Source organism: Giraffa tippelskirchi, chromosome 1 (assembly GCF_054371585.1).
Source record: "Giraffa tippelskirchi isolate mGirTip1 chromosome 1, T2T-mGirTip1v1.2.pri, whole genome shotgun sequence".
In the NCBI taxonomy this organism is placed as follows: Eukaryota; Metazoa; Chordata; class Mammalia; order Artiodactyla; family Giraffidae; genus Giraffa; species Giraffa tippelskirchi.
In genome coordinates, this window is record NC_137275.1 from 66,544,738 (window position 1) to 66,563,984 (window position 19,247).

The following is a 19,247-nucleotide window of genomic DNA, read 5'->3' on the forward strand; positions in this document are numbered from 1 at the left end:
TAGTTTGTCCCCAACAGAATCTTCCCAGGTGGCACTAGTGGTAAAGAAACCTCCCACCAATGCAGGAGGCGCAGGAGATGCAGGACACAAGAGATATGGGTTTGATCCCTGGGTGAGAAAGATCCCTGGAGAAGGAAATGGCAATCCACTCCAGTATTCTTGCTTGGAGAATTCCATGGGCAGAGGAGCCTGGTGGGCTACAGTCCATTGGGCTGCAAAGAGTCAGATACAACTGAGCAACTAACTCACACAACAGCATCTTGCTGTTAAAGAAGGAATGAATCTAGTTGGCCAATTAGCAACAATATTGCTTTTTTGTGTGTGTGTGCCTAATACCAACTGTGAGCCAGGCACTGTGGTAGAAACAAGAGAATCACAGGATCATAAAATCAGAAGCAAGCTAGAGACTTTTTAGCACAAGAGCAAAAGGCATTTTCCTGATAACAGGAGTTGCAGAAGTATTTTAATGAAACCCCGTGCTATATAGCCATCCTCAAAAGGTTTGCAAGCTTCCTTACCCTTTGTGCTAGGGTTTTACTTTTGAAATAAAAGCTGATCTCATGGGAGAGGCCATAAAGGCAAAATTGCAGTTCAGGCAATTTTTTTTTTTTTTTTTTAAAGCAAGAAGAATGTTTGGAAAGGAAATCCTGAGTGATGACATTTGGCCAACCCCTTTGGCAAAAGAAGCAAACAAGCCCCAACCTCCCCCTCCACCCTTACTGCTGCAACCACACAAAAACCAAATAGCCCCAGACCTGGAGTGCAGGCTTAGGGCTCACGCTGTGGTTTGTGTGTGGTAGGCCCAACTGTACATACTGTTCCCTGCACATCACAGGGACATTTATGCTTGTAAGTGAAGTGGAACAGGCATGGATCATGGCTGTGACAAGCCAGGAGCTAACATCCCTGAGTTCTTCCCATTGCAACCACTTTTTGTACTTCATAGTCCTTAAAGTAATAGAAATGAAAGGCCACATTAGAAAAGGAAGGTGCATTCTCTGTTTCTCATCGTGTTCATCCCTCCCACCCCTCACGGGCAGCCTTTAGGTCAGATGGCTGTTCTATCTCTCATGGGTTGACTGGATCTTGTGACCCACATGGCAATGTTTAGTCAAGTGAGGGTTGCCCTGAGTTGCTGGAAATTTGGGAGGCTGGGGTGATATGCTTTTGTACAAGTAGCTAAAAGTGCTTCCCAGAGACAGGAAGGACATCTCCATGATCTCATAAGATGGTTCTTTGTCCTGGCTGTCCATTAGGAGTAAGTATCAGTGTCTAGGACCTACTCCAGACCAAGTGATTCAACTCTTTAAGGACTGGCTTGGATTCCTGGAATTTCTTAAAATCTTCTCAGGTGTTTCTGAACCATGAAGGTGCCAAGAGCTTGGGGTTCAACACCAGGGAGACCTGGGTTTGAAACTCAATTTTACTGATACCTTTGGAGGGGGGAGTCTTTGAGGAAGTTTCTGAAACTCTGAGGCTGTTTTCTCAGCTACAAAGTGGGAGAAAATAGTAACCACCTTTTATCGTTGAGACGGTTAAATAAGACAAAGTATGATAGTGTTTGACTCATGGTAAGTGCTCAATGGTTGTTTTTCATATTCTTATCAGGGTTGTTAATCATCACCAGATGCTTGTGGACTCTGGGTGCACGCTCTGCCTCACGGTAGCCTCCTCCATGCTCTGTGGGCCATGTTTGAAGGTACCAGGACCTGTCTTCTTCCACTTCTGTGACCATAACCACTGTGGCTACTTGCATCACTGCTGGCCTTAAGTGGTTTGTAGCTTTTGTCATCATGGACCTCCAGATACCTCGTTCCAAATAACCAGCCCTCCTCTCTCTCCAGAACTTCCTAGTACGAAGTGGATGATCAGTGGTGTTTGACTTCCAGTTCCCTCTCACATCTGGGCTATGCTGTTTGAATTGTGCATCAATTGATGGAAGGAAGCTGCGGGGAGAGAGACATTCACTCTCCTCTTTTCTTCCTCATGAGCAAATCATACTGCCATGAAACAACTGAACTATGTTAGAGAGAGGGAGCATTGTTGGCTAGTATTATCTGGTGGTAGGAAAAAGCCAGTTTTCCAAATTTATGCTATGATGTTGCCAAGATGTGTTACTGTCTCCACTAAACTATGGACACAAAAAGATCAGGGGTTGCCAAGGGTGGTGGTGGGTTGAAAGTGAAAGTGTTAGTCACTCAGTGGTGTCCAACTCTTCAAGACCCCATGGACTGTAGCCCACAAGGCTCCTCTGTCCATGGGATTCTCCAAGCAAGAATACTGAAGTGGGTTGCCATGCCCTTCTCCAGGGGCTCTTCCTGACCCAGGGACTGAACCCAGGTCTCCTGCGTTGCAGGCAGATTCTTTACCATCTGAGCCACTGGGGAAACTGGTGGTCTGTTGAGGAAAGATGAATAAGCAGGGCACTAAGGATTTTCAGGACAATGAAAAATACTATCTATGATATTATAATGATGAAGACGTGTCACTATACATTTGCCCAAACCCATAGAATGTACAACATCGAGAGTGAACCCTTAAGTAAACTATGGACTTTGGGTGATTATAATGTCAATGTAGGCTTATCCTTGGTAAAAAGTGGACCATTCTGATAAATGATGTTGCTCATGGGGAGGCTATGCGTACGAGGGGCCAAGGAGTATGTCGGGACTCTCTTTACCTTCCTCTCAATTTTGTTGTAAACCTAAAATTGCTCTGAAAAAGTTATGTTAAAAAAAATTGAAAAAAAAAGCCTTTGCTGAATAAGAATAGTTTCTGAAACCAATGATAAGCCCCCGATGAAAAATCACCCCTATTTATTGCAGGTCCAAATAGCTTGGCTCCAATCAGGGGGCTGGCATGGCCTGTGAAACACAGCTGTGAGATCAATTTGGGTATGAGTTTATTAGCCATGAGTCAAGCTTGGAAGGGTATCTTTGGGGAAAAGAGGTCTTGGGCAGGGGACACAAGCTACTGTGAATAATCCTGACAGCACATGCGTTGCTGGGGAAGATTTAACAGCCTCAGCTGTGCCGTGTCAGTTAGCCAGTTCAACAGAGCCTCGGCAGATAAGAAACAACGACCCAGGGCCAGGGCCAGAGCCAGCCAGCTCCCAGCCCAATGTTGGGCCTGGATTGATTTCACTTGTGGTCTGACGGCAGCTTCAGCTTCTGAGCTGGTAGAGGCCCGGGAAGGTCACGGAGTCCAACAGTTGTCAGATTAGAGGAGATACATGAGGCTTTTTGGGGGAGAGTGTTTCATGTCAGGACCCAGCAGGAGGGCAGCAGCCACACAGACTGGTCACTGGTCACCTACCCCATGCTGGCCCCCGTCCCTACCTCCAGAGCCTCGTGGGGGAAGTGTGATGGGGTGCCGGGCCTCCTGTGGAGGCGCTTTCCTTTTCCCTGGAAGTTAGTTCCTTGTTGAACTTTGACACAATTTTGCTTTTTCATTTGTTTATTCATTCAGTCATTCTGTTTACAAAGATAATATTTGCATTCTCTGTACATGCTCTTGTAGAACATGTAGATACAGAAATGTAGAAAGAAAAAGGCAAAATACTCCATTGACCAGGAACAAATCCTTTGAACACTCTGACATTTGACAGTGAAGGTTTTGACACTTTTTTCCACATATATACTTGGGTAGACATTTATGTGTCACTCAACACAAGGAGACTTTCTGTTTCCCAATTTGCTTTTCTTCACTTCATGATGTCACCGAGAGCTTCCCCCAGTGACCACAGACACACAGCAACATTTTAAAGGGCTGCTTAGAATTCTGTTACGTGACTGAAGCAAAATGTACCCGTAGCCATTCCTGGATGGCCTTTGTGTTGCTGTTGTCCTCTTGCTTTGGTAAACCTTGCTGAGGTGACTCTCTTTGGACCTATGCATACTCTGACATCCCTCTACTGTTGAGTTTACACTCTGCCCCGGGCCTAGCTCCACATCCTTTGTATGGTGGGTTCTCAAGATGTCTGGGGACTAACCTGAATGAACTGTTTTGTGTCCTCTATTGTCTCCTTAGGAAAAGTTCCTAGAACTTGAATTTTAGGATAAAGGGAATAGAGATTTTGATGTTAGTCACATAGGGCCAGATTGCCTTCTAGAATGGTCCTACCAATTTACAATCCTACAGATACTGTCAGGGCTTCTCCTCACCTCTGCAAAGCTGGAGGTTTTCCTTTTTTCAGACTTTGCTGATCTAATAGGTTTGATGCTATATACTTTTAGCACATTTTACTAATTTGGGTTAAAAATCATTGTTCATATTCTTTCTTCTCATCAGCAGCTAAAGCAAATACAAACTAAAGAGCCTCTTGATGAGGGTGATAGAGGAGAGTAAAAAAGCTGGCTTAAAACCCAACATTCAAAAAACTAAGATGATGGCATTTGGTCCCATCACTTCATGGTAAATAGATGGGGAAAAAGTAGAAGCAGTGACAGATTTTATTTTCTTGGGCTCCAAAATCACTGTGGATGGTGACTGCAGCAATGAAATAGCAAGACACTTTCTCTTTGGAAGAAAAGCCATGAAAATCTAGTTGTTGTTCAGTTGCTCAGTCATGTCCGACTCTTTGTGAACCCATGGACTGTATCATGCCAGCTTTCCCTCTCCTTCATCTTCTTCTGGAGCTTGCTCAAACTCATATCCATTGAGTAGATGATGCCATCCAACCATCTCATCCTCTGTTGTCCCCTTCTCCTCCTGCCTTCAATCTTTCCCAGCATCAGGGTCTTTTCCAATGAGTTGGCTCTTTGCATCAAGTGGCCAAAGTATTGGAGCTTCAGCTTCAACATTGGTCCTTCCAGTGAATATTCAGGACTGATTTCCTTTAGGATGGACTGGTTGGATTGCCTTGCAGTCCAAGGGACTCTCAAGAGTATTCTCCAACACCATAGTTCAAAAGCATCAATTCTTCAACACTCAGCCTTCTTTATGGTCCAACTCTCACATCCAATCATGAGAACTCGAAAAACCATAGCTTTGACCTTATAGACCTTTGTTGGCAAACCTAAACGGCATAAAAAGGAGACACATCACTTTGTCAACAAAGGTCCATATAGTCAAAGCTATGATTTTTTTCAGTAGTCATGTTTGGATGTGACAGTTGGACCATAAAGAAGGCTGAGTGCCAAAGAGTTGATACTTTCAAACTGTGGTGTTGGAGAAGACTCTTGAGAGTGCTTTGGACAGCAAGGAGATCAAAGCCAATCAATCCTAGAGGAAATCAACCCTGAATATTCATTGGAAGGACTGATGCTGAAGTTGAAGCTCCAATACTTTGGCTACCTGATGCCAAGAGCTGACTCACTGGAAAAGACCCTGATGCTGGGAAAGATTGAGAGCAAGAGGAGAAGGAGAGACAGAGAATGAGATGGTTGGATGGCACACCGACTCAATGGACATGAGTTTGAGCAAACTCTGGGAGATAGTGAAGGACAGGGAAGCCTGGCATGCTGCAGTCCATGGGGTCACAAAGAGTTGGACACATCTTAGTGACTGAACATCAAAAGGGGCTGAAGCAAGGTAGGTACTGATACATAGGTAATGCAGTTGCTCAAGAATATTTAACAAGCTCATCACCATGCTAGGCACCCTCATACATGAAGGGGAATAGAGCATCTTTCTACCACTGCCCAGGTGGAGACCTAGCGTGTGATCTGGTGAGGGAGGCACCTGCTTTTGGAGAGAAGCAAGCCATGCTGTAGGAAGGAGAACACATGGAAAGTGGGGGGGGGGGTCATTCCATGCACTGGATGTGTCCCAGGAGCAGACATGCTGTCTAAGGAGTGGAAAGAAAGAAGCATAAAACATCGCATAATTGGTATCCCTGCCATAACCTTCAAGTACAGAGTCAGTGCAGGAGGAAGGGGCTGCATATGCAACATCTCTTACATGACAGCTGAGACCCACCTACAAGAGAGCTCTGCATAGTACTTGTTCAAAATGCAGTTTTCTGGGTTCATCTCAGAGCAACTTGGAACCACCCGAGATCAGACAGGTCTTGACATGACCATCAGGAAATTCCTTTACACACCAAAACTTGGAAGCCATCACTCAGGGTATGTTACACGTGTCAAAGGTGTTAGAGTGGAACAGAGGAATGGGATTTAGGATTTTAGAAAAGCACATAACCGGTCTGTCTGGCATCCTAACCTCCCCTGTGTCCCCTCACACGAAAGTAAGGCCCATTGTTCTGATGTTAAGCAGACAAAGGGAATCTCTCGTCCTTCCTGATGCTTGCAGGCTCCCTCCATCTGAGGGATTTAGAGAACTGGTCAGTGTGCACCTTGATGTCAGGCGAGTGTGGACCCTGACGTGCCTTTCCTACAACCACACTCACCATGATACCCTTGGGAACCTCTGTGTAGTCAAATTGTCAACAAAATGGGCAATTCTCTGGGCTTTCTCAGGAAACTCAGGGAAGAGCCTCTAGACACCCTCCCCGGTAGCCTCAGTGAAGAGCACACTCTGAGACCCCTGTCTGTCCCCAGAGCCAAGTTTCCCTTCCTGGGCCAAGTCAGCTCCCCCCAGGGGAGTTGCCCAGGGCCTAGCATGGGGAACAGTGGCAGCTGCTGGAAGCTTCTCAGACAGCTGCGTATAGAAGTGAGGAATGAGCCTCCCAAATGTACACACTGTGGAAAATTCAATTTCTGCTTGTTGACTCCTGCAGCTCTCAACTGGCCGGCCACAGAGGTAAAGCCGGGAAGAGCTATGGAAGCGTCAGAAAGCAATTGATGCAGCTACATCACCTCTGTCCTCGTGGAGGCGTCCATTGTCCTGATCTTGCTTTACCGACAGTCTTGGCTTGGGACCCCAGGGCTGATGGAGGGCAGAGTGGGAGGTGCAGAGGGAGCTGCAATTTCAAAGAGGCTGCCAGATGGCAGTGAGAGACCCAGCACACACACTTCACGCCGACTGGCAGCATGGGGAATTATGCAGCTAGAGAAAGAGCACTTTAGCTACAGTGAATGGTGTTTCTGCAATTCACCGAGCACCTACACAAAAGTAATGCACTTTGATAACTGTGAACTCTTACTAAAGGACTGATATGCTGAGACGGGGGTGCCTTTTCCAGCAGGATGATGCCCGTACAGTCAGCATATCAGGATAATGTTCGGTGGAACCGTCTTTCCCTGGAACCAAATAAAGCAGTTTCAAGTTTGCTGACTTAAGGCTCAGTGAGTGAGGAACAGGAAAGGGGTAGATGGTTTTGCCCATGGACCTCCTACTCTTCCTTGTATTTCTCTGTCCATTCTCACCAAGAAACATTCTTCCTATCATTTAGATAACCAGGGAATCTACTCCCACTTCAAGGAGCCTTTTTGGATTTACTAAGCTCAAATGGCCAACCCTCTTTTCTTAGCATGCACTAAAATCAGTCAGTCTCCAACACTAGAGATCCAGCTCTTTCTGATACTAATGGCATGGCCTTGGGTAATCCTCAGGGAACCTGGGAGCTGGAATGAGTTAATAGGCAAGTGCATGGAGTAGGGGAACACTCACTATAACTAGTATATATGATATGTATATAACATATATATCTATATAACATACAATATACATGTGTTATAGATAAAATATTTATCACTATATACAGTATATAATGTATATATACATATAGACAATATAATAATTATTATTAATTCAAAAAATATTCATTAAGCACCTATCATGTGCTAAGCATGGTGCTGGCTCCTGAAGATGGGGGGTAAGAGGTGGGGGAAAAATATAAAGCAAAATGAAATGTCTCCCATTCTCATCAATGCCTAAGGAACTCCTAGAATGAGAGTGGGATGCATAGGTGTGCATGCTAAGTTGCTTCAATCGTGTCCGACTTTTTGCCTGCCAGGCTCCTCTGTCCATAGATTCTCCAGGCAAGAATACTAGAGTGGGTTGCCATTTGCTTCTCCAGGAGAACTTCTGGACCCAGGGATCAAAATCATGTCTCCTGCGGCTCCTGCATTGCAGGCAGAATCTTTACTGCTGAGCCACCAGGGAAGCCCATGGAATGCATAGGCAACTTGATCTAACATAGAGGTGAACAAAATCCTTCGTAAGCAGAGGGCCAGGAGATGAGGGAGAGGCCTGAGGAAAAAAGAAGGAACTTCCCAGGTTGCTCTGACAGCTGGAGGGGATGGCGGCCTTCCTGGAAAGCATGAGGGTGTGCTGGGATCTGAAGGGTAAGTCAGATTTGCCAGGGAGAGCTCGGGGTAGGGGTGATAGGCCAGGCACCCCAGGATCAGAGTCAGGGAAGAGAGAAAGTCAGGGAAGGGAGCAAAGGCATTCACTCACCCAGAGCACACTTGGTGAGCGCCCACTGTGTGCCAGGCACTGTGCTGGCCCTGGGAACCAAGCAGTGACCAGCATGGATCGCGAAGCTTAGCTAGAGTTGAGAAGGAGGAGATAGAACATAAGGGAGGGGGGATCCCTTTCCCACTTTCTAACCCAAAGGGGTCATGGAGGAAAATGGCAGCAGAGGGAAAATGAAAAGTTCACATACCCAGATCTTTGCTTTTCTGTTCCCTGCTGGCTGCTGGTGGAGGGGGTAGCTCTAGAAATATCCCGATAGTCATGAGTGTGCTAGGAAACTTGGAGTTCAGACCTGTTGTATTGGGTGGTCATGACTTAAGAGAGGTTGACCTCAGGACAGGGCATGGCCCCAGGGATCCCACCCCTTAGTCTGTGCGCACGCATGCACACACACACACACACACACACACACACACACGCATACAACCTGGCCTTGAGCCAATGGTGGAGAGGCAGGCAAGCCAGCCAAGCAAGGCTGAGGCAGGCTCCTGACTTCCTGGGCTGAGCTCTCTTGTAAGAGAGTTGTCCCGCAGCTCAAAGCACTGTTGAGGGGAAAATGCTTTCCTAAAATCCTTTATTTTCCTCTTTAATATAGGCAGGTCAGTGAATGAGCAGTAGCAGGAAAAAGGGGATGGCAGGACCCTGCAATATTTAAGGCCTGAGCTTCTCTTTTGAGGGGGATTCTGGCCATATGGCTCAGGGCACATGTGAACAGATCTAGCCTGTAGGGAGAGATATGGCTCTTATTTGCTGGAAAGAGAGCCCTCCACCAGGAGCTTGGAAGCCAGGACAATGGGGAGGCCAGGGAGCTGGAGGGCATGGCCAATGGCTTGTCCAGCCATCTGCATGCTTACACTGGGAGGCTGATTCTCTGTCCTCCTGTCCCCTGTTTCCAGAGGTGCAGCAATCCCTGGATGAGGAGACTTGGAAGGGAGCTGAGGTTCATGCCAGTGGCTTTGCCAGGGAGTGAAGAAAGCTGTCAAGGCAAAGGGCTGGATGGAGGACTGTCTTCTCAGCAGCATTCCCCACTTGTACACTCCTTCTCCATGCCCCACTGAAAACAGAACCTTGATGTTTTTCAGGTACTAGGTGGAACCCTAAGCAGGGAAGGATGACTGGCTTCAGCTTGTTGCACAGTCATATCCTTCTTTGCTAGATACTACATTTACCAACTTCCCTTGCAGCTAGGGGCACACCATTGTCCCAGTCTGGGTCTATGAAATGTAGGGGAAAGTCTGTTGAGGAAATTTTTAAAAAGAGAGAGAGAAACAGGAGGATAGAAGGAGGAAGGGGAGGAGGAGGGAGGAGGTGCGGAGAGGGGAAGAGAGCAATGAGGGGAAAGAGGAGGAGGGGAAGGAGAAGAAGAAGAAAGAGGAGAAGGAGGCTCAGTGAGACCATAGCTGGTGGTTGGTTTCTTTGGGTAGGAAATTCATGCTTACTATAGTCTCTCATTTGCTCTCACTTCTCTCTGTTGACAGTGTGGCTTCAAGGCATCTCTGGGGCCCCTTGCTGCAAGACTCTTTGCTCCCTCCTCATCTGGCTCATTCTATGCACCCTCATCCTCAGCATCCGTTGTCATGTCCTCAGAGCTGTCCTTGATTGGAACCGTACTCTCTCAAGATATGCTGTGTTTTCCTACGTAGCACTCATCTCAATTTGTAATTATATCTTTATTGTTGCGTTTCAAAGGTGCCAGCTCAGCAAACCCTAAATATGTTATACACGGAGACTCTATAAGACCTGATGAATAAGAGCACAACTTCCTAGTTCCTCACCCTCCATACTGGTTTCTCTAGAATATTGGTCCTCAAACTGTGGTCCCCAGATCAGATCAACATCATTTGACATCATCTTGGAATTTAGGAATGTAAATTCTTGGCCCTATCACAGTTCTACTGAATTAGAAACTGGAGGTGGGTGGCGCTCAGCTCTCTGGGGTTTAGTGAGCTGTCCTGATGATTTTTTTTTTTTTGGCCACACCTCACAGTTTGTAGGATCTTAGTTTCCCAACCAGGGATTGAACCAGGGGCCGCAGCAGTGAAAGCACCAAATCCCAACCATTGGACTACCAGGGTACTCCCTGTGCTGACGATTTTGATGATACCTTGAAGTTTGAGAACCACTGGTCTGGACAGTAAGGAGAAAGGTGAGCTGGCAAGGAAGCAAAGAACAAGGAGATGGCACCTGGAAAAAAGACAACTCTATGGTGGCTCCCCTCTGCCACTGGTTTGGCCAAATCAGTGGATGGTGTCAGAAACGCCAGATAGATTTGGACAGCATGGGTCTGAAAGTACAAAGACCTTTATCCAATGAGAGAGAGAGGACCACACCGCCGTTTAACAGATGAGGAACAGTTTTAGCAGTGTTAGGTAACTTCCCAAATCACATAGCTAGGACGTGGCAGAACCCGAACTTGACCCCAAGTCCATCTGTCCCTAGGATTTGCACTGCTAGCCAGCCTGCTCAACACCAGCCTCATCATTATTAAGAAACACATTTTATACTTTTCTGAGAGAAGCAGCAAAGAGCATCTCAGCAGAGAAATAACCAGCACGCTGCCTTGGCTTGAAGGTGAAAGTGTGTCCGAGTCTTGGTGGGCAGCTGGCAGGCTCAGCTGTGGACTCGCACGATATGACTGTGTGTGTGTGTCTCTCTCTCAGTCCTTTGCTCCAAGCACTCAGGGTGAGGCCGGGGGGGATAAACATGCAGCCAGCTATGCATCTCCCCGAGTTTATGTACTAAAACAACATTTTTTATTGCCAGGACATGTTCGCAGTGAAAATATGACAGCCTACATTTTATGTTGTCATTGATCTTTAATCGGAGCCTGCCTCGAGGTTTCCTATAAAACCAGGGCTTCCTGGCCCCAAATGTGATTCCAGCACCGGAATGAATGACGGCCCGGGCTGCACTTTTCTCATCTGAAAAGGCTGAAATTGCTTTGTGTAAATGGGTGGAAAATGCTGATATTTGGATTCTATAAATAGCTCGCCTTCAGAGCGGAGCAGCGCTGGTTTCCTCTGCGCCGTCTCCTTGGAGGGTTGGGGCCTTATCACTGTTATCCAGGGTGCGGCATACAAATGAACCCTGCCTGGTGCCTTCTCTCCCCCGCCCCCCCACCTGCCCCTGCCCCACTCTCCCCCTCCCCACCCCCGCTGCCCACCAGGGCACTTTTGGAACATTTGGGCACATCTGCGGGTCGTGAGGGAGGGATGCTGCCCAAGGAAGCAGGACCTTGCCCCACGAGCGCGGCGTGGGACTGGAGATCAGCATGAACCTCCCTTAAGGGGAGAGAGCGGCTCAGCCCCTTCTTCCCACTTCCATTTGCAGCCTGTGCCTGCCTGCGTGGGAGAAGGTTCTATCTATAGCACGCTATTTTTAGCTCCATCATCTGAAGAACCTGACAGCCAGTTAATGACTGGGACCCATCGCGGCGTGTCTGCCAGGCTGTGGGATGCGCAAGCTAGGAGCAGATGTGCTCAGGCTCAAGGTTGCTGCGTCTGGAAAATGTCCTTCCTTCCCTGGGAGGTGGAACTGTTTGGAGGGCTTCACCCCCTACTCTCTGAAAACCCACATTTGGCAACAAGGGAGCATTTTGTTCATTTCTGGTGCAGTAAATGACATCTTCCTTTCAGGATCCCATTCCTAGACACAGTTAACACAGCCTGGAGAGATGGAGGAGATGGGGAAGGCTGGGTGGCAGGTAAGTCTGGGCTGAGAAAAGACTCCCATTTCACCTCGGGGAGATCAGAAACCCAGGAAGACCAGGGTACAGCTGCAGTGGTTAGGAAGCTGTAATCTTTCCCAAGGAGGGAAAACCCTGCGTTTCAGAGATTGTGCGCCTTTCAGAGGCTTTACTCTGTATTAGTCAAACCTCTGGTCCTATAGATCTTGTCCCACATACTCAGGAGGCCCTGTGACCTGTTGCGACCACACAGCCTGCCCTCCTGTCTCTAGACCTTCTGCAGCCACTGCATCCAGGACCAAGTTATAAGTCAAAGGGCCTGCTTACACTCAGCAAATGAGCATAGGGATGTGCTCAGTTTTTGTCCATTCATTCATTCATTTTCTCACTCACTGTCCATGCCAGAGACCATGGGTGGGACAGTAGGCTGAGTGCCAGGAGATCAGGCTCAGAGTTCCAGGTGGCACAGAAATGCCGGAATGAGGGTCCTAGTCAGGCAGCCTCCCTGCAGTCCTGAGTAGGGCTGCGGGGCAGCATGGCAGATGTGTCCCGTGAGGACCCCACTGGGGGCTTTGGCCCCCATCAGCCCTCCTGGGTCACACTGACAACTGACATGTATGGCAGGTGGCATATGCCAAGGCACCATTCTAAGCACAGTACATGAATCAACTCAAGAGTTCTCACTGCAGTCCCAGAAGATGGTACCCTGTTTGCTGCTGTTTAGTCGCTCAGTTATGTCCAACTCTTTGCGACCCATGGACTGCAGCAAGGCAGGCTTTCCCTGTCCTTCACCAACTCCTGGAGCTTGCTCAGACTCATATCCATTGAGTTGGGGCTGCCATCCAACCATCTCATTCTCTGTCATCCTGTACCCTGTTATTATTCCCATTTTACAAATGGAGAGAGGATAAGTACTTGTCCAAGGTCACCCACCCAGTAAGTGGGAGATTGGGGACAGAAATTTAAGCTATATGGCCCCATGGTTAGTGACCTTGACACTCCCCTGTACTGCCTCCAGGTCAGGCCTATCTGGCTTGCTTCATTTAGCCACTCCAGATTTAAGGGGCCTTGAGATTCCTAACAGCCTCACTCATCCTCAGGTTCCTTGAACAGAGACATCCAATCACAGCACCATCTATGACAATGGCAAGTTCTATATCTGTGGTGTCCAATGGTAGCCAGACAGTATGACTAAGAAGCTAAACTTTAATTTTTATTTAATTTTAATTAATTTCAGTTTCAGTGACAATAGCCACAAAGGACTAGCAGCTACTGTAAAGGACAGAACAGTCTAGAAGATGGACTACACATTTTAATCAACTAGGGGGCTTTTAAAGATAACAACGCCAAGGTGTATTCCCAGAGATTCTGATTTAAGTGGTCTGGGGTAGGGCTTATGCATCATTATTTTGAAAGATCTTCAGGTAATTTGAATGTACAAACAAAGTGTTGAGACCACTGGGTTCCATGATACCCTAAGTCATTTTAGCCTCTTCTAGGCTTTAGTAAACAGTCTTCTCTTCCTATAGTGGTAGATACTGTAGGAGACTCATTCAAATCATTCCTAAGCCTTTCACGCCTCTTTTTCCTCTGCTATAGAGGTTAGAAAGCTAGATACATGATGACCATGAAGCTGGGAGTGGCCATGTGATACTGTTCTGGCTGAAAAAACATGTAGAATTCTGCTGGTATTGTTTCTTCACCGTTCTTCTTCCTGCCTAAAATGCAACTAGACATCCGGAGTTGTGGCAGCCATCTTACAATCATGAGGGAAGAAAAGGAGAATTGTAAGCAACCACCTTTACATCACTGAGGTACTCAGTCAAACCCAGCAGCTACCTACCTCTGGGCTTCTTGTTTTGTGGGAGAAAGCACAACCTATTTGCTTAAGCCACTCAAGTTATACTTTCTGTCTCCTCCAACCTAATGCATTCCTAATGCAACTATCTTTTATTTTCCTTGACCTTGAGATTGTTCTAAAGACTGAACATGTTGAGATATGTGAAAACGCTTTGCCTAATGTAAAGTCCTCAGTAAATGGACAATATTTGCTATGAGTTGGAAACATTGCCAATCTCTGTTTTAGGCAAGAAATCCAAACTGAGAGCTTGAAATCTGTGCTAATCCAGGGCAAGTTGGAAAGAGTTCTTAGTGAAGCTTTGGTGAAGAAAGTGCAGAGTTCTGGGAATAAGATAACCAACTTGTCCTGCTCTGTCTAGGGCTTTCTCGGTTTTAGCTCTGAAAGTCCTGTGACCCAGGAAACTGCTGAGTCCTGGGCAAACCAGCAGAACTGGTCACCCTATGTGGGCACATGGGGTGCAGAGACCTCTCTTCTACTGCAGAGCATCTGCTCTTAGGTGAGGTTGCTCACTGACTCCAGGGGCTTGGCTACTCCTTGCCGGAAAATCTGTCAGCTGATACTCTCTGGGCCGAACATCTTCCACTCGGCATTTTAATTAGCTGAAAATGAATTAGAAATGCTCACACACTTCCCTTGAAGCCTCCACTTCTTCTCTAAGAAAGATGAAACTGGTATCACAGGGCCAGTCTGTGTCCAGCGCCTTGCATGGTGCCCAGCCCAGAGCCACCCTCCCACACACATGCTGCTTCGGTGGAGTGCCGAGGGTTGGTCTTAGTACCCCATCCCAGCTTCTCTGTCCACAGTTTGTCAACTCCACTACCCACCTCTGCCTTTCATCTGAATGATGCATTTTCGTTTGCAAAGGAAGTTCATGCATATTATCTCTTGGGATTCTTCTAGAAGTCCCAGAAGGCTTCATTATCCTTTACTTCATCTCCATTATATAGATGAGAAAACTGAGGTTCAGAAAATAAACTGACTTGCCAGTTTCCCTTCAATTTCTGTCAGCTCTTGCAGAGGTGGAAGAGGTGGTCCTGAACAGAGCTTTGGAATGTAACAGATTTGCCTTCGAATTCTGCCTCTTTTCCATGATGTGACTTTGGGCACATGTCCTCGAGCCCTACCTCTTGGCTGTCAGCAGAAATAGATGAGATAATGTGCCAGGAGTTCCCAAGACAGTGCCTGGCACAAAGGAAGGGCTCGTAGGTGACTCCCACTTCTCCCTTCCTCCTTCCCCTTTCACCATCCCTTCCACCGTGTTTAAATGGTAACAAGCTTCTGAAAAGACTAAAAATTCTTTACCAGCGCTAGTCGACAGCCATGTGCCAAGCACCGTTCCGAGCATTTATGAATTCTCCTGGCTTTGGGGCTCCATATTATTTTCATTCCCATCCACAGATGAGGAAACAGGCACAGAAGGCTTAACAGTCTGTTTATAGTCTCAGAGACCACCAGCTCCAGAAGGTATGTTGCTAACCACCATACCATCCTACCTCTGCTGACTTCCTGGGGTGGCTTTCTGGAAGTTGACAGGGCAGGGAAGTTGGAGAACCTTTCTGGATCATCCGTGGCTTCTGTTCCATCTCTATCAAGCATGGATTCACTTAAAAATAACACACCTCTTGAAAACATCATGGTGGATGTGAGCTGGGAGCTATATCAGTTTTCTGTTGCTGCTGTAACAAATTACCACAAACTGAGTGGCTTAAAATAACACAGATTTATTATGTTACAGTTTTGGAGATCTATCTATGTCCTAAATGAGTCTCTCCAGGCTAAAGTCACAGTGTTGGCAGAACGTTGTTCCTTCTGGAGACTCCATGGTAGAATCGAACTCTTTGCCTTTTCCATTTCTAAGAGGCTGCCTGTCACCTTCAAAGCCAGCAGCATCTTCCCATCTGTGACTCAAACTTCCTCTTTTAAGGGTGCTTGTGATTGGACCCAGCCAGAAAATTCAGGATAACCTCATAGGAAGATTCTTAACTTAATCATATCTACAAAGTTCCTTTTGTCATGCAAGGAAGCAGATGAAAAGGCAAAACGATATGAAACTGGAAGATGAGCGCCCCCAGGTCCAAAGTTGTTCAATATTCTACTGGGAAAGAGCAGAGGGCAATTTTTACTAATAGCTCCAGAAAGAATGAAGCAGCTGTGTCAAAGCGGGAACGACGCTCAGATGTGGAACTGTCTTGGTGGTAAAAGTAAAGCCCGGTGCTATAAAGAACAATATTGCATAAGAATCTGGAATCTTAGATCCAAGAATCAAGATAAACTGGACATGGTCAAGCAGGAGGTGGCAAGAGTGAACATCGACATCTTAGGAATCAGTGAACTAAAATGGATGGGAATGGGCGAATTTAATTCAGACGACCATTGTATCTACTACCATGGGCAAGAATCCCTTAGAAGAAATGGAGTAACCCTCTTGTCAACAAGAGTCTGAAATGCAGTGGATTCTGAAACACAGTACAGGGTCTCTGTTCATTTCCAAGGCAAACCATTCAACAGCACAGTAATCCAACTCTATGCCTCAACCAATGATGCTGAAGAAGCTGAAGGTGACTAGTTCTATGAAAACCTACAACAGCTTCTAGAACTAATATAAAAAAAGTCCTTTTCATCATAGAGGATTGGAATGCAAAAGTAGGGAGTAAAGAGATAACTGGAATAACAGGTAAGTTTGGCCTTGAAATACAAAATGAAGCCGGGCAAAGGCTAACAGAGTTTTGTCAAGAAACCATGCTGATCACAGCAAATACCCTTTTCCAACAACCCAAGAGAGGACTCTCTGCATGGACATCACCAAATGGCCAATACCAAAATCAGACTGGTTATGTTCTTTGCAGCCATAATTGGAGAAGTTCTATACAGTCAGAAAACACAAGACCTGGAACAGATTGTGGCTCAGATCATAAATTCTTATTGCAAAATTCAGGCTTGAATTGAAGAATGTATGGAAAACCACTAGGCTATTCAGGTATGACCTAAATCAAATCCCTATGATCATGTTAAATTCCAGGCTGGATGAAGCACAAGCTGGAATCAAGATTGCTGGGAGAACTATCAATAACGTCAGATATGCAGATAACACCACACTTACAGCAGAAAGCGAAGAAGAACTAAAGAGCCTCTTGATGAAAGTGAAAGGGGAGAGTGAAAAAGTTGGCTTAAAACTCAACATTCAGAAAACTAAGATCATGGCATCTGGTCCCATCACTTTATGGCAAATAGATGGGGAAACAATGGAAACATAGATTTTATTTTGGGGGGCTCCAAAATCATTGCAGATGATGACTGCAGCCATGAAATTAAAAGACTCTTGCTCCTTGGAAGAAAAGTTATGACCAACCTAGACAGCATATTAAAAAGCAGAGACATTACTTTGCCAACAAAGGTCCATCTAGTCAAGGCTAGGGTTTTTCCCGTAGTCATGTATGGATGTGAGAGTTGGACTATAAAGAAAGCTGAGTGCCGAAGAATTGATGCTTTTGAACTATGGTGTTGGAGAAGACTCTTGAGAGTCCCTTGGACTGCAAGGAGATCCAACCAATCCATCTTAAAGGAAATCAGTCCTGAATATTCATTGGAAGGACTGATGCTGAAGCTGAAACTCCAATACTTTGGCCACCTGATGTGAAGAACTGACTCATTAGAAAAGACTCTGATGCTGGGAAAGATTGAAGGTGGGAGGAGAAGGGGACGACAGAGGATGAGACTGTTGGATGGTATCACCAACTCAATAGACATGAGTTTGAGTAAACTCCAGGTGTTGGTGATGGACAGAGAGGCCTGGCGTGCTGGAGTCCATGGGGTTGCAAAGAGTCTGACACACTGAGCGACTCAACTGAACTGAGGGAATACTTCATTCAAGGATAGGCACAATAAAGGAAAGAAATGGTAAGGACCCAATAGAAGCAGAAAAGATTAAGAAGAGGTGGTAAGAATACACAGAACTATACAAAAAGGTCTTGTTGACCTGAATAACCATGATGATTTAGTTACTCAATTAAGAGCCGGACATCCTGGAGTGTGAAGTCAAGTGGGCCTTAGATAAGTGGGTCTTACTATGAACAAAGCTAGTGAAGGTGATGGAATTCTAGCTGAACTATTTAAAACCCAAAAAGATGATGCTGTTAAAGTGCTGCACTCAGTATGTCAGCAAATTTGGAAAACTCAGCAATGGCCACAAGACTTGAAAAGGTAAGTTTCCAAAGAAGAACAATGCCAAAGAATGTTTAAACTACTATACAGTTGCACTCATTACACATACTAACAAGGTTATGCTCAAAATCCTTCAGGCTAGGCTTTAACAATATGTGAACTGAGAACTTCCATATGTACAAGCTGGGTTTAGAAAAGGCAGAGGAACCAGAGATTAAACTGCCAACTTTTGTTGGATCATGGAGAAAGCAAGAGAACTCCAGGAAACATCTACTTCTGCTTCATTGAAAGACTACGCTAAAACCTTTGTGTGGATCACAACAAAGTGAAATTTCTTAAAGAGATGGGAATTACCAGACCACCTTACCTGTCTCCTGAGAAACCTGTATGCAGGTCAAGAAGCAAACAGAACCAGATATGGAACAACTGACTGGTTCAAAATTGGGAAAGGAGTATGTCAAGGCTGTATATTTCCACCTGCTTATTTAACTTCTGTGCAGAATACATCATGGGAAATGCCAAGCTGAATAAGTCACAAACTGGAATCAAGATTGCTGGGAAAAATATCAACAACTTCAGATATGCAGATGATACCACTTTAATGGCAGAAAGTGAAGAGGACCTAAAGAGCTTCTTAATGACAGTAAACCAGGTGGGTGAAAAAGATGGCTTGAAACTCAACATTCAAAAAATAAAGATCAGAGCATCTAGTCCCATCACTTCACGGCAAATAGAAGGGGGAAAAATGGAGCCAGTGACAGATTTTATTTTCTTAGGCTCCAAAATCACTGAGGACAATGACAGAAGCCATGAAATTAAAAGACGCTTGCTCCTTGGAAGGAAAGTTATGACGAACCTAGACAACGTATTAAAAAACAGAGATATCACTTTCCTGACAAAGGTCTGTATAGTCAAAGCTATGGTTTTTCCAGTAGTCGTGTATGGATGTGAGAGCTGGACCATAAAGAAGGCTAAGTGCTGAAGAACTGATGCTTTTGAATTACGGTGCTGGAGAAGATTCCTGAGAGTCCTTTGGACTGCAAAGAGATCAAACCAGTCAATTCTGAAGGAAATCAGCTGTGAAATTCATTGAAAAGACTGATGCTGAAGCTCCAGTACTTTGGCCACCTAAGGTGAAGAGCTGACTCATTAGAAAAGACCCTGGTGCTGGGAAATATTGAAGGCAAAAGGACAAAGAGGCCGTAAAGAATGAGATGCATA

General features: G+C 45.9%; 1 protein-coding gene across 1 annotated transcript in view; it reads left to right on the forward strand.

Annotated features, from left to right (window-relative positions):
* The first annotated feature begins 13,159 nt into the window (after positions 1-13,159).
* LGI2 (leucine rich repeat LGI family member 2) overlaps positions 13,160-19,247 on the forward strand; it is an 81,343-nt gene continuing 75,255 nt past the window's right edge. Inside the window, exon 1 of the mRNA XM_081543228.1 lies at positions 13,160-13,428. The gene's annotated coding sequence lies outside the window, so the exon portion shown is untranslated. The remainder of the gene's footprint in view (positions 13,429-19,247) is intronic.